Raw genomic sequence first — 6190 nt, 5'->3', positions numbered from 1 at the left:
TATATATATATGTATATATATATGATGTGTGATAATATATATATATATATGATGTGCGATAACTCACGTACCATATCACTTACCCTTTTAAGGTGTACAATTCACTGGTTTTTAGTCTATTCATAAGGTTGTCCGACCCTTTCCATTAGCTAATTTTAGAACATTTTCATCACCCCAAATAGGTCCTTTCATCACCCATTAGCGGTCCCTTCCTTCCCTCCTCCTCCCCCAGCCCCTGGCACCTGCTAATTTACTTTCTGTCTCTGGATTTGACTATTCTGGGCATTTCATACAACTGGAACCATACACCACGTGACCTGTGGAGCCTGCTTCCTTTTCATTGAGCAGAACGTCTTCCAGGTTCATCCACGACGTAGCAGGTGTCAATGTGGGTTCCTTTTTATGGGGCAGAAGTCTTCCATGTATGGATGGACCACATTTGTTCACCAGTCATCAGCTGATGGACATTCCAGTTGTTTCCACCTTTTGGCTATTATGAATAATGCTGCTATGAACTGAGAAATATATTTAAAAACTTTTTAATTTATTGATTTTAGAGAGGGAGAAAGAGGGAGAGAGATGTTGATTTGCTGTTTTACTCATTTATGTATTTATTGGTTGACTCCTGTATGTGCCCTGACCGGGGATCGGACTCACTACCTTGGCATAGAGGGATAATTCTTTAACCCACCGAGCCACACCAGCCGGGTGCTGCGTAATATTTTTAAGGAATTGTTCTGAGTAGAAGCCATGGGACTCTGCACTAATCCCGATGAGGGAGGAGAGTCCCTGGACCGAGTGCAGTGCAGGGGGTGAGAGAGGTGAGGCCCTCTTCAGATTTTGGGGGGGAGGTAAACAAGAGGAACTGAGGGTGCTTGTGCACTGACTGACCTGGGGAAGGTGGGGGTGTTGGGGAGGACCTATTAGACATGTTGACTGGACAGTGGGATGTACAGGAAGAGGGTTTGGGACAGAGATCTGGGCAGTGATGTGACTTTGGGTGCATTCCGCAGATAGATGGTGCTTGTGATGGTTAATTTTAAAAAAATGCATTTTTTATTGATTTCAGAGAGAAAGCGAGAGGGAGAGAGAGATAGAAACATCAATGAAGAGAGAGAATCCTATGTTCCAGATACGAGTGCCACATCAGATATATGATGTGCAAACATTGCCTCCAATTTGGTGAATTGCCATTTAACTCTGTCGATTGTATCCTTTGATGCAATCTAACTAGAGAGATGGCGGTGTGAGAAGGACCCCCGCCAACACTGGCTTGAAGATTGTGGGGTGGGTCTGGCCCTGCCGACACCTTGGTTTTAGCCCAGTGAGACTTGTGTCAGACGTCTCACCTACGGAACTAGAAGTTAATAAAAGTGTGTTGTTTGAAGCCACTGAATTTGTGGTAATTTGCCCCAACAGCAGACAGAAAACCAGCCCTGGCCCGCCTGCAGGCCCTTTTCCTCCCAAAGTGCAGCTCCCACAGGCAGCCAGCAGAGGGCAGCAGCCACCTATAAACAAACCCAGGGACCAGCGTTAACGCAGCTGGAAGTCAGCACAGGGGTTCAGGACCCTGGTTACAGGTGGGTGAGGAGGGGTGACCAGAAGGGAGCACCAAGGGAGGCTTCTGAGTCCTGGCTACAGAGGTGTGGGTTTTGTGGCAGTTGACTAGACACTTAAGGTACGTGCAGTTTTCTGTGTTACACGTCAATGTGTGGGGAGAGGGGGCATGGGGGTGGGGTGAAGGGAAGGGGAGAGGGAGAATGGATCACAGTAAATAAGTGTCGGCAGAGCTGAGGAAATCAGGCCTCAGTTTCACAAGCTGCCTTTTCCCCGGGTGCATCCCAGGCTCCTGGCCCGGGGGCTCACACCAGCCCCTCTGAGGAAACCTGGCTGAGGTGTCTGTGCCGCCCAAGTCAGTGTGCCAGGTGTCAGCTCCTCTGCCAGAGGCTGTGGGCCTATCTGTGGGCCAGAGGCATCACCTACCTCCCACGTAACCCCTAACCTCCTCCACCAACACTCCTCCAACACCAACATGCCAGTTGATTCCAAGGTCCATGCAGCTCAAAGGCAGAAAAGCTCAGTTGTCAGTCTGTTTGCCTGCCATCCATGTACCCATTCACTGATCTGTCTACCTAACCACTTATCTATCCATCCATCCATCCATCCATCCATCCATCCATCCATCCATCCATCCATCCATCCATCCATCCATCCATCCATCCATCCATCCATCCATCCATCCATCCATCCATCCATCCATCCATCCATCCATCCTCCCAACCACCCATCCATGTACCCATTCACTGATCTGTCTACCTAACCACTTATCCATCCATCCATTCATTCATCCCCTCAGCCACCCACCCGTGCACCCATTCACCCATCTACTTATTCATCCACCCATCCATCCATCCATCCATCCATCCATCCATCCATCCATCCTCCCAGCCACCCACCCATCCATGCACCCATTCACCCATCTATCCACCCATCCACTAATCCATCCATCCATCCTCCCAGCCACTATCCATGTACCCATTCACCCATCTATCCACCCATCTACTTATTTATCCATCCATCCATCCATCCATCCATCCATCCATCCATCCATCCATCCATCTTCCCAGCCACCCATCCATGTACCCATTCATCCACCCATCCACCCATCTACTTATTTATCCATCTATCTATCCATCCATCCATCCATCCATCCATCCATCCATCCATCCATCCATCCATCCATCCATCCATCCATCCATCCTCCCAGCCACCCATCATCCATTCACTCACTTGGCACTTCTGGTGCCTTCTTTGTACCCGGCCTGGGCCCCTTGCAGGGTCTGTTCCTTGCAGGGTCAGCACTTTCCCACTTGGCAGTGGCTCCTACAGAACGTGGACGGTAAATGAGTGCTGCCCAAGCGTGGAGACACCGACACCTGTGCTGGGGGTCATTTTAGGGAGCACGTAAATGGCCCCTAGGAGCCTGCAGGTGAATGTGTGGGAGGTGGGGATGTGGGTGCCCGGCTCTGAGTCCAGCCTTGGGGTGAGGACAGCTGTGTCCCAGCACATGCCTTGGGCAAGCTCTGTTCCAGGCACCCCCACAGCTGGTTCTGCATCTCAGGAAAAGGACCTGCCCTGGACTCGTCTAGAAAGCCAGTGGCTCCGGCAGCCATAGTCTCAGCTGCCCCTGTGGGCTGTGGGCTGTGGGCAGGCACGTTTGGGAGGGTGGGAGGTGGACTGTGGTGGGTGGAGAGGACTCGCACCATCTGAAGAAGGGCAACCAGCCCCAGTCACACGTGAGAGGTGACACGGTGAAAAATGGAGCCGGGTCATCAATGGGGGAGAATTTTCAAGAGAACAGCAAGCCAGGATTTTTATGTGGATTTAACTGGTTTTTGTATATTAAATTCACTCAAATATCAACTAATTCTGAACCTATCAAACAGAGGTTGTGGGCTGGATGTAGCTCACACCAGCCTCCACCCTCTGGGGAGGGCTGCCCAAAACCCCACCTCAGACGCCGGGGGACAGACTCCTGCCCATTCCCACACCATCCAGGGGCCAGAAGCAAAAGTGTTCGGCCCTAGATGCCACAGGGCCTGGGTGTAAGAGATGGCTGTGCAGCCTGCTGTGTGACCACAGTGGATCTCTGACCCTCTCTGGGCCTCCTTGTGCCCGCTGTGAAGTAATGGCACTGACCGACCAGCTGATCTCTGGGGAATCCTTCCACTGTGAGATTGCTAGTCTTTCTGACATTGTTGCTCTTTCTCCACTACTTCTACCACCCCTGTCCAAGCCTACCCTCGCTCACCTGGACTTGTGCAGCTCTCTCCTCTTGGGCTTCCCACCCAACAGCTGCAAAGACTAAGATGTGAATCAGATCCTGGCACTGCCTGGTTAAAACCACCCTTACTTTGCCATGGCACTTAGCACCAAGCTCACAGTCCTCACGTGGCCGGGAGCCCCTGCGTGAGTTGGTTCTGGTGGCCTCCCCTGCCCTTTGCTCTAGCCACGCTGTCCTTGCTGCTCCTAGAGTTAGCCCAGCACACTGCTGCCTCAGGACCTTTGCACTGGCTGTTCCCGCTGCCTGAACTGTCCTGCCTTCCTCTCCAGGGTTTTACGTTCTGGCTCCTCATTACTAGCTCCCCAGGGCCCTCCCTGACTAACGCAGTCTGTCCGTGGTACCCCCTGTTTATGTTCATCAGCACCCCTTTCTTCCTCTGAAGCTATCATGTTTTGGTGTTCATTTTCTGGTTCAGCATCTGGCGCCCTCTGCAAGAAGCCATCCCCCGAGAGCAGGGGAGGTGTCTGCTTGGTCCATGGCTCTCTCTGTGAGTGTGGCATGAGTGAATGTCTGTAGGGCCTGAGTGCCAGCCTCCATAAGGTCTTGGCTTAGGTGCTACGGAGCCTGTGATCTTGGGCAAGTCACCGCCCCGCTCTGACACTGTGTCCTCATCTGTCAAATGGGGCAGGTGCCACCATGAGCCCTCGGGCTTCAGGGAGGACCCAGGAGAGGGAGGGGTTCCTGCGACACTGGCCCTGGGTGCTGCCCTCGTTTAGGACCTAGAGTGCGGTCCCAAAGGTTCAGAAGGCCTTTCTTGACCGCGAGTAACCAGGACACTGGGCGCTTGCGGTTTGCAGAGGTTTTCTTGGGGACGGAGGCACATGGCCACCAGAGGGCGCCCGAGGCTTGCGGCTGGCAGGGAAGGCCCTGGAGGTGTGCGGGACCCCGCTAGCCTGAGCGGCTCCTGAGGCGAGTGTCCAGCTGACAGGGTGTGCTGCCCGCTGAAGTTTGATATTACAAATGCCCCTTCTTTCACCAAATGATGGTGGTTCTCGGTGGTGGTTTAAAAGCAGGTGCCCTCAGCCACAGGAAAACACTGGTGACTCTAGGTTGGTCCCCGAAAGGTTGGCGGGAAGGTTTAGCTCCATGAAATCCCAAATACTCTATTGGGTGGGATCAGGGGTCAGGATTTGGGGTTCATGGACGAGGCTGCTGGGAAGGTGCGACAACTCCCATCCCAACACACATGTGTGCACACACAGACACAAGGACATATAAACACATATAAACACATGCACATACGTGCACACACAAGCCCCTGCACACAGACATAGGCACACACAAATACACACTTGCACACACACAAGCACAAATGCCAGTAAACACATAAGCACATATGTGCACACACAAGCCCCGGCACACACACATGCACACATGCACACATACACCCCTGCACACATGTACACATACACACGTGCACACGCACACACTCAGAGGGGAAGTCCCAGGAACACCCACAGCACTCCATGTGTCTCACCAAAGACGACGGATGCCCCCAAGTCCCTCCCGAATTCTCAGCTCCGCCCTGGGGCTTGGGACACGGGGAGCCCGGGGAGCCTCCCGGGGCAGATGTCACCGGACGGTGTTCCGTGAGGACGGTGCCACGCACACACATTTACTCAGGGGAATGTCTAGCCACGGCTTCCGGATCTGTGCACATTCACGTAAAAAAAAAAAAGGTTTCCATGAGAGGATTTTGGTAATCACCTAGTTTTTAATACAATATTCGTATACAAAACCCTCATTTCACACAACTTCCTGTACACAAGAACACAGAAGCATCCGATGGCGCGATTTTAGCACATAGGGACGTCGCCGCCTGCAGACTATGATCAGGGCAGGCAGCCGGCCCCACGATCGCGACAAACGCCGTGTGTCTCCTTCTCTCCCGTGTTTCTCTGGGTGCTCGAGGCTTGGACCCCCCGTCACCCACAAGACCTGTGTACACAAGCTCTTAAAATCCTAACTCTCCAACAGTAACATTCCTGTGAGTAAAAATATAGAGAAGTGTTACCAAAATAGAAGACTTTATTAATAAAAATCTTTGGTAGTAACAGTATTTTAAATTCCTCTCAATGATACTTGGTTAACTAGTAAAAGAAATTCCTTCCACCTTTGAGCTACAGGAAAAAAAACCCTTCAAATCCACCGTAGAATCGATTAAAAAAACAACAACAAACCCTCAATAAATATCCTAAAGCTGTGACCGAACCCTGGGAGCCGTTAGACTTCCTGAAACCACTGTCGCCCCTACATGCCTCCGGGTGACCGCTCACTGCCTGCTGTCCTGTCGCTGGGCTTTGCCCATGAGGAAAGGGGACAGCTGTGAGGCCAGCTCCCGGCGCG

General features: G+C 52.1%; 1 protein-coding gene across 1 annotated transcript in view; it reads right to left on the bottom strand.

The window, feature by feature from the left end:
• The window catches only part of LOC102250817 (anoctamin-1), a 77500-nt gene that overhangs the window by 3853 nt on the left and 67457 nt on the right, over window positions 1-6190 (bottom strand). The gene's annotated exons all lie outside the window — the stretch shown is intronic.

This window comes from Myotis brandtii, unplaced genomic scaffold (genome assembly GCF_000412655.1).
Source record: "Myotis brandtii unplaced genomic scaffold, ASM41265v1 scaffold187, whole genome shotgun sequence".
Lineage (NCBI taxonomy): Eukaryota > Metazoa > Chordata > Mammalia > Chiroptera > Vespertilionidae > Myotis > Myotis brandtii.
Note: the sequence above shows the minus strand (reverse complement) of the source record. Positions and strands in the feature narration are given on the sequence as shown.